This window comes from Thamnophis elegans, chromosome 10, assembly GCF_009769535.1.
Source record: "Thamnophis elegans isolate rThaEle1 chromosome 10, rThaEle1.pri, whole genome shotgun sequence".
Lineage (NCBI taxonomy): Eukaryota > Metazoa > Chordata > Lepidosauria > Squamata > Colubridae > Thamnophis > Thamnophis elegans.
Window position 1 is genome coordinate 47509761 of NC_045550.1, and position 9843 is coordinate 47519603.

Sequence of the window (9843 nt, forward strand, 5' to 3'; positions counted from 1 at the left end):
AGATTCAAATCTCAATCCCAACATTTGGTAAAGAACCAGCTTTTTATGAACTTTTGGTGAGGCTAAAAGGGTGGAAGCCTACTGTATCCCAGAAGGAAGGGTAGATGGCAACATCTGAAGGAATGGACTTGGGCAGGGCCACCCTCTCTGACCCCATAGAACAGCCAGATACTCTCAGGAATTTATAGTGTCAGTCCAGAGGTTCTTCAAACAGTCCCTCCAGAAATCATCTTGACATTCTTCTTTCCACAGAACATCAGAATACTTGTGTCTGTTCCAACAAAGATTAGGTCCTTCTTATCCAATTGTTCTATTACATGTTCATGATTGCAACTCCAAGAGAGTTGAGAAATCAGAGTTAGACTTCCAGGGTGATTATTTTATAACCTAAGGTTATTATATTTAATGTTTTGGAGTGATAACTTTTCCCTGAGCAGAACATGTAAAAAAAAAGGGGGGATATGTCTTTAAAATATGCATCTGTTAAGGTCTCATTAAGGAAAAAGCATAAATAAATCTAGCTAGAAATTGAATGAATTGATAAAATTAATGCCTATTCATAATGGAAAATGGGACTGGAGCAGAAGTGGTATTCTGCTGTTTTGCCCTGGTTCGGGCGAACTGATAGTGGGGCAGTGGGAGGTTCCGCCCACCCATCCAGATTTCATCATGGATCAGTGGTGGGTTTCAAAAATTTTTGGAACTTCTTCTGTAGGTGTGGCCTGCTTTCCGGGGAACCTCTTCTAACCGGTTCGGTAGATTTGACGAACCGGTTCTACCGAATAGGTGCGAACTGGTAGGAACCCACCTCTGTCATGGATGCTCTGCGCATGTGCAGAAGCACTCCACGTGAGCGCGTGCTCCCAATTCCAAAGCAGTAACGAAGATAAGAGGAAACCATTACTGGACTGGAGGCAAGGAGTGAATTTAATTCCTTAATTCAAGGTGCCCTGAAATGTATAAGAATCTATCAACTTGAGTGTAAGTCCATGCACAGATTAAATATATATTTCACCATGATATACCACTTCAAATGTATGGCTTGTATGCAAGATCCAAAGAAAAATTTTCATATGGTATTTGATCTCTGTGCAAAATGTGCCAATTTAAAGTAACTTTTCTCTGGCAGTTTTCATTAGAACGATTTTACAAAGCCCTTTCTCTCTTCTCCATAATTCTTCATTAATAGTGCTATGTGTAAGGAGGGGCTTTAATCAGTTTCAAGTTCTTTCCGATTCTAGACCAATATTTTGCAACCTCAGCAACTTTCATGTGTGGACTTCAACTCCCAGAATTCCACAGCCAGCACGGGAATTCGGGAGTTGAAGCTTGCACACCCCAAAGTTAATGAGGCTGAAAAACTGATCGTGGTTCAGACATGGGGCTTCTGTAGCAGGAGGAGGGTCAAATCTTTTTCCAAAGAGTTTGTTTTGTTCCAGGCGACAGCTGTCTGCTTCATACAGGTGAATACCGTGGCATTAATGTGCAGAAAAAGAGGAGTATTGGTGGGAACCAGAATAAATATCAAAATACACTTAACCATACAATTTAACCAGGTGTAATTTGCCATGTAATCAGTCATATTCTTTTTTTAGTCTTTGTACTAAAAGAGTCCAACAAAATCTCTTTTGAGAAATTTAATTAATGCTTTGGTTACTTGTCCAATCGTGTTCCATTATACATTCAAATACTACTTTCAACTGCTTTGCTTGATGTTTTATGACCAATGGAAACAGAAAATAACTGCGTTTATAGAAGAATGTGGCGTATGGTACAGTAGTGGAATTCAATTTTTTTTTACTACCGGTTCTGTGCGTGTGGCTTGGTGCGTGTGGCAGGGGAAGGATACTGTAAAATCTCCCATTCCACTCCAGGGGAAGGTTACTGCAAAATTCCCATTTCCTCCCGATCAGTTGGGACTTGGGAGGTAGAGAATAGATGGGGGCGGAGCCAGTGAGAGATGATATTTACCTGTTCTCCAAACTACTCAAAATTTCCGCTATTGGTTCTCCAGAAGTGGTCAGAACGACCTGTTGAATGCCACCTTTGGTATGGTATCCCTGCATTTGATAAAACTTTCTTCTGTTCCTGCTAAAGAGAACTGCAGAGAAGAATATTTCCTTTTCCTCATTTTGTTTTGTTCTTACTTTGTTATCAGGGTGTACAATCTCATGACTGTCAGCTCTCACAATGATAACACCATGATTGTAGATCATCCCACCACTACACTCAAGACCTTTGTAGTGCATGATTTCAACTTATAGTTTTAGGTTGGGGAATTTGCTGGGGGAGCCTCCCAAAGACCAGCTCGAAGCTGCACACATTCTGAGACTCAAATGTGCTCATATGACATTAGGGCACCCCCCCCCCCGGAAGGCCGAAAACCAGCTGGCCAGCATGCGCATGCGCACTGGAGCTGATGGCTGGCGTGCCAGCAAATATGGCTCTGTGTGCCACCTGTGGCATGTGTGTCATAGGTTCGCTATCACGGGTCTACGACATCTGTTTTATTGTCTCTCTGAAGATATTTTCCTGGCTGTGACCCTACAGCTCTTCTGCTCCCCATGATCTTGGTGATTACCCTATAGGAAGAATACTATAAGTTTGTTCGTGATAAAATGATTCTTATTGCATTCAGTAGCATATCTGATGAACATTGTTTGCATCTGATGCAAAATAATAGTAAGCTGGTGATGACATCATGCAAATGTTATGAATACAAATTGGTATCATGACATCTGATAGAAATGATATCATTCAATACCTGTCATTATCGGACCACCTCTTTATCCCCTTCACTGTGTTTCCCTACACACTTACAGTACATATAGACCTTTAAGCCATTAAGCATTTTAAAAAATATATGGTACTATCCCAAAACCAAAAATATAAAAATTTACTGAAGCAGTGAAAATATAAAACTGTGATTAGACCATTGAGGACACAAGAACAGAACACAATTTTTATAGTGGATAAAACTCATTGCTTCATATTCACAAGAATTATTAAGAAATTACAATTTTAATTAAAAATATCAAATGGTCTCTTCTACATTTCTGCTTCACGTATTTCCCTACGTGTAATAGTTTTAATTTGTTTTTTTGGTAGAAAAATGTACAATATTTGATGTGTTCTTCGGTGTATACCAAAGTGTGCTAACAAAGACATCTTGCAAAACCTGTTAGTAGACTGTCATCTAGTGGCAAGTAGAAAGCTAGTAAGTCCACTGAAATTGGCAGTTGGACTTACCTGAACTGCATGTTTCGACGAGAAGTGTGGGAGGAGTAACCACTTTAACCATTGGGTATTAACCTAATCTTGATTGCCTATTGGAGATTGAGGAAATCTTTGGAAGCCACACCTCCTGCTGGTCCGGTGGCTCGCCACTTTAACCGAACATCTGAACGGTATCTGAAAGGAAGCAAAAAGAAACAGCCAATACCGATTCTTCCTAGCTGTTGCTTGAACCTGGACGTGCTCAGGCCCTGTTTTACGGCGAAGGTCGCCATAACGGGCGGGAAGTGACTCCTCCCACACTTCTCGTCGAAACATGCAGTTCAGGTAAGTCCAACTGCCAGTTTCCGAAGAGAAAGTGTGGGAGGAGTAACCATTGGGACATACCAAAGTTAGTTGTCCTGGGAGGGAATGGACGGGCCTGAGCCCCCTTGCGTGTCTAGGACGCCCTGAAGGACCCTCCTGCCAAAGGCAGCGTCCGCCGAGGCGTAGGCGTCCAATCTATAGTGTCTAATGAAGGGAGACGGGGAGGCCCAGGCACCCGCTCGACAAATCTCTTCTAGGGGAGCCTGGGAAGACCAGGCGGCTGAGGTGGCAGCACTTCTAGTGGAGTGTGCTGTGATACCCTGTGGGACCTGGAGACCCCGAGCCTGATAGGCCTGAGATATGGCCGCTCTGATCCATCTGCTGATGGTGGCCGAGGAGACCTTAGCCCCACGGGTGGAAGGTTGGAAGGACACGAAGAGGGCCTCTGATCGTCGAAAGGGAGCCGTGCGTTTCAGGTAGATGCGTAGGGCTCTTCTAACATCTAACTTATGCCAGGATTTCTCCCTCTCCCCGGAGGGATGGGGACAGAAATCCGGAAGGATGATCTCTAACCCTCTGTGGAAGGGGGAGTTGATCTTGGGCATGAAAGAAGGGTCGAGTCTGAGGACGACCCTGTTCTCTAGGAAGGTGCAGAGGTCTGCTCTGCTGGAAAGGGCATTGATCTCTGAGACCCTTCTAGCTGAAGTGATGGCTACCAGAAAAACGACCTTAAGGGTCAGGAGCTGGAGGGAAACCTCCTTCAGAGGCTCAAACGGAGCCTCCGTTAGAGCCTGGAGGACTGTGGGAAGATCCCAGGAGGGGAATCGATGGACCGCTGAGGGTTTCAAATTCGCCGCCCCTTTGAGAAAACACCTGAGAACCGGGTGTTGAGATAGGGGGGGAGCGTTCACCCCCCCCTAGGACTGTGGAAAGAGCGGAGACCTGACGCCTAAGGGTGCTGGTGGCGAGGCCCTTCTGGTGACCCTCCTGGAGGAAGTCCAGAACCTGAGGAACCGAGGCAGTCGTAGGACAGATGTCTTTACCCCGGCACCAGTCTGAGAAGGCCACCCACGAGGCATTGTAGATGCGGGTGGTGAATTGTCTCCGGGATGCCTCTACCACCTTGATGACCTCCTCGGAGAACTGAGCCTGTCTCAGTTGTTCCCGCTCAAGCGCCAGACGGTCAGATGGAGCCACTCCGGGTCTGGGTGCTCTAGGGATCCCTGGTGAAGCGTCACCTCCCCTGCTGGTATCCTCCAGGGAGGAGCTGTGGACAGGTCCACCAGATCTGCCAGCCAGGGGCGGCGCGGCCAAAAGGGAGCCACCATTATCAGATCTGCCCTCTCCGCTACCACCCTCCTCAGAACCCCGGGGATGAGGGGAAGGGGGGGAAAGGCGTAGAGAAGACCTGGTGGCCAGCTGCAGCGTAGGGCGTCCGTGTCCATGGCTCCCGGGGTCGGGAACCTCGAGACGAACTTTGGTAGCTGGGCGTTGTGCGGTGTCGCAAACAGGTCCACCGTCGGATGGCCGAACCTCTCGCAGATCCTGTGGAAGATCGAGGGATGGAGTTGCCACTCTCCATTGTCGATCGTCTCTCTGCTTAGCCAATCTGCCTGATGGTTCTCTGTTCCGGAGATGTGCTCCGCCTTGATGGACGCCAGGTGTTTCTCCGCCCAGTGACCCAGGCGCAGCGCCTCGTCGCGGAGAGCCTTGGAGTGGGTGCCTCCCTGTCTGTTCACGTGTGCCTTGGCCGCTACGTTGTCTGTCAGGACTAGGATGTGTTGACCTCTGACCATGTCCTTGAAGTGTCGGAGGGCCAGGTGGATGGCCCTGAGCTCCAACCAGTTGATGTTGTGCTTTAGATCTGTTGGAGTCCACCGACCTTGGGCGATCTGGTTCTCCAGGTGGGCCCCCCAGCCGAAGAGGCTTGCGTCGGTGGTGAGCGTCATTCTTGGTGGATCTCTGAAGAGGCAGCCTCTGTTCAGAGCTGGGGACAGCCACCAGTGGAAAAATAGCAGCACTTGGGGTGATACTTGGATCTTGAAGGTCGCGTCGCTTGTCCCGGACTTCTGATGTGGTAGCAGGAACCACTGGAGCTCCCTGGCGTGCAGTCGGGCCCAGGGGATGATCCCTATGCACGAGATGAACTTTCCCAGGAGCCTGGAAAGAAGAACTACAGGGACAGAGCGTGACTTGCGAACCTCATGAATCATCTTAACGATGCTGTCCTTCCGATCCTGAGAGAGGAACACCTCCCCCGCTACAGAGTCGATAATGGACCCTAGGTGAAGCAGCCTGGTGGAGGGCACGAGGTGGCTCTTCTCCAGGTTAATGGAGAACCCCAGGGATCTGAGAGTGTCGATGGTAGTATTCAGATCCCTTGCAGCTGAAGCAGAGGACCTGGCCAGGATGAGTATGTCGTCAAGGTAACAAAATAAACGGACAGGGAGGGAACGTAGGTGACCAGCAGCTGCAGCTAGCACCTTGGTGAAAGTCCTGGGGGCTGAGGCCAACCCAAAGGGCAGGGCTCTGTATTGGAAATGGTCCCCCTCATGGGAGAACCTCAGAAACTTACGGTGTTCCGGGGCGATCCTGATATGCAGGTATGCCTCTGTAAGGTCGATGGAGGCAAGGAAGTCGCCCGGCCGGATGCCCTCCAGGATGGATCTTAGAGAAGCCATTTTGAATTTACGGTATACCACCCTGGAGTTGAGTAACTTAAGGTCCAGGATGGCTCTCCAACCCCCCGAGCTTTTGGGCACTAGGAATAGGTTTGAATAAAATCCTGACCCTTTTTCCCCCTCTGGGACCCTCTCGATGGCCCTGATGTTGAGGAGATGTTTAATGGCCTTGGCCTTACGGGCCCTCCTGTTTGGGTCTGAGGAGGAGGAGAAGGTGCGGAACCTACTGGGAGGAAGGGAGCGGAACTCCAGGCGAAGCCCGAGCCTTACCGTCTGGAGAACCCACTCATCCGATGTGATACGCTCCCAGGCATCCGCAAACATGGAGAGGCGACCGCCGATGGGGTGATCCGGGGGCGGATCACTTGAATCTGCGGAAGGGACGACCGCCTCCTCCACGAAAGGGCCGCTTCCCCTGGTGTTGGCCCCTGAATCTGTTCTGAAATTGTCTATCCCCCTGCCTCTGAAATCTGGGGTTTTGGTACCTCTGGCCTTGGCTGTCTCCTTCAGGTGGTCTGTAGGAGGTCCTCCTAGGGTACGGTGCATGGCGGAAATCCGACCGCTTGTTCGTTGACGGGAGGATCTTCCGCTTGTTTTTATCCTCCACAAGGAGAGGCTCCAACGCCGTCCCGAATAACTTGTCCCCAGTGTAATCCGCGCCGGTTAGGTGCCACTTCATTCGGGATTCCGCCTGCCAGTGACGTAGCCAGAGTAGTCGCCTAGAAGCAACTGAAGAAGACATAGCACGCGACGCATACTTTACCGCGTCCAAGGTGGCGTCCGCTGAGAACTGCGTTGCCGCAAGCATCTTGGAGATGTCCTGCAGGAGTCGCACTTCAGAGGCTGGGGTCCTATCCCTCAGTTGCTCCAGCCACAGGACCGTGGACCTATTAAAAAAGGAGGCAGAGGCGGCCGCTCTGATAGCCCAGGTGATGGCCTGGAACGTCTTGCGCAGAACAATGTCTGCTCTCTTATCCTCAGGCTTGAGGCAATTAGCGGTGTCTCCTGCTACGACCGTTGAGGAAGATGCCAAGGTTGCCACCGGGTTATCCACTTCCGGAACCTGCAAGGCTTGGGCAAAGGCTTGGTTAAGATTATAAAACCTTCTTTCATTCCCCCCTGGGGTTGGAAAAGACCCTGGCTTTACCCACTGAGATTTGAGCACCTCCATAAACATATCTGGGGTGGGGATTTCTTCCTTAGCTACGGGGGGTCTATGGAAGGGCCCTTTCTTCTTCTTGCTTTTGCCCTTGCCCGAGGACTCAGCTGCGGGTTGGGGATCCGAGGGTGGATCCAGATCAGCTGTGGCTACTGCCTTGCGTAAAAGGGAGCTGAACAAGGAGGGGGGGAAAAGTCCCGCTACGGTGGAATCCTCCTCCCCCTGGGGGACCTCATCCTCCGAAAACCCCACATCCTTTAGTTCCCCTTCCTCGAGGTCGGATGCCTCACTAGCCGTGGATGGGGAGGGAGACCTGGCTTCCCTTGCAGCCGAGGTGCTAGGGCGATCGCTCAGCCCTCTGGGGGGATCCTGGGGGGCCCTGCTCCTGGGAGCCTGTGGCTGCTGAGTTAAGCTAGAAGCCATAACCTGGGCCAAAGCTCTGGCAAACATGTCCTGAAAGCTGCTGGTTAGATCAGGCAGCTGAGGCTGAAGCTCTGGTGGTTGAGAATATTCCCTGGGTTCAGGGGATAGAGGTGCTAGGCGAGGCCGGGCTGGGCTGGCTGCTCTGCGGCCAAAGGGATCCGCTCTCGAATCCAGTAGGGGAGCAGGGGAGAGAGGAGGAGAAAGAGAGCTGTGCCTTCTCAGAGATCCCCCTGGAGAGGCTGGGGATGGAGATCTGCGTACAGCCCGGGCAGAGGCCCTGCGTGGGGAGCGAGATCTGGGGGGGGAAGGGCTGATGGTTGCCCTGTAGTCCCTGGCCGAGGCCTTGGTTGCTCTGGTTTCCCTCCTGGGGGATGGATTCCTGGGTGCCCTGGCTTTGTCCCTCCTAGATGGGGATCTGCCTCTGGGAGCAGGGGAAATCGCTCTAGAGGACCCTTCCTCTGGATCCGCACCCCCCGGGGCTCTGGGCCTAGAGTTTTTGCTCCTAGTCGCCTCTGCCATTACTCACGGTTTGTTGCTCACCCACGTGCTCCTTCTGCAGCCGGCTGAAATAAATTCCCTTCCTAGGGATAGGCTCCGCCTCTCTCTGATTGCTTGCAGGCTCTGCTGCTGCCGGCAGGCAAGGCCCTGAATTTTCCCCCGGATCACCGGCGGGGCAGAGCAGAAAGGAAGCCTCTTCCGGCTTCCTACGGCCTTGTGAGTGCTTTCAGTGTCGGAACACTGTTTACACACTCCCACGTGCTCCTAAAATGGCGACAATCCAAAATGGAGGCAGCTGGTGCCGTCTGGAGTCTCCTTCCTTCCTCCGGTGGAAGCCTCTTTGCAATCCTGGAAGGGTTCTGGGTTCTCCGGCTTCCCTGGGCTTCTCCAATCTTTGTCTGTAAGTTTTTCTGTGATCCTGGCCCTTCCTTGCAGGCTTCTAATTGCACGCTCTGGCAAGCCGAGGCTTGATGAGCAGCTGGAGCACAGCAGAAGGCAGGTGAGGTCAATTTAAATTGAAATCCCTTGCTGAGGCTTTTCTTGAGAGTAAAAAAAAAACAACTCCTGAATCTTGGATGGAAAGGAGAGCAGGAAAATCGCTCCAATTAGGCCGAGATTGAGGTTAAAGTGGCGAGCCACCGGACCAGCAGGAGGTGTGGCTTCCAAAGTTTTTCTCAATCTCCAATAGGCAATCAAGATTAGGTTAATACCCAATGATTAAAGTGGTTACTCCTCCCACACTTTCTCTTCGGAAACCCAGTCAGTTTTAGCTTTACATATTAGGTAGTGATATCAGTGATGTAGGCTAGAATCGAATCAACTGATGTGTGTAAAAACATGCATGTTGGTCTGACTCTCCAAATAAATGTATAGATATATAAATATACACATAAAACTCCACCATCCAAACAAAGGTGGATTCCTTCACTGTGGAAGAAATGCTATAATTCAACAGCATCTTCAAGTCAAAATCCCTCCCCTGGATTCTCAAGTTTAATTAGAAAAAAATAATCTCTAATGCAGTTTTCTTACTTAGGGAGTAAAATGAGCAAGTAAGTGTTCCAAATGGTCATTTGGGGAAAAAAAGACAACTATTTTGGCCAGTGACTGCAAAGAACATTTGATAATGCTAAGACCAGGTCACTAAATGCCTTATAATTACATTTTATTTTATCTTAATGCAATTAACATACTGGCCTCCTTGGGTTTAATTTCTGTGCTGTTTCTATTACCCCTGTCCCCACGAACTTATTCTCTGTGGGCTTCAAGCTTTTTAAAAAATGTGACATATTAATTTGTTGAGCCACAGAACCATAATGAGTTTCCAGTAGCAAGCAGCATGGTTTTAGTTATGTTAGACCTACAGGGACTTGCATGATATGATATACTGTCAGCTGTATATCTTTCCTATCTCCATTAAAAATAGAAATGAATTAAGAAAGCTTAGAAAATTAAGAGACTTGAAGTGGGGCAGTTTGTGTGGATGCTCATGTTTCAACGTAGGAAATTACCATGTAAATTGAAAATAAAAATAGCCCATAG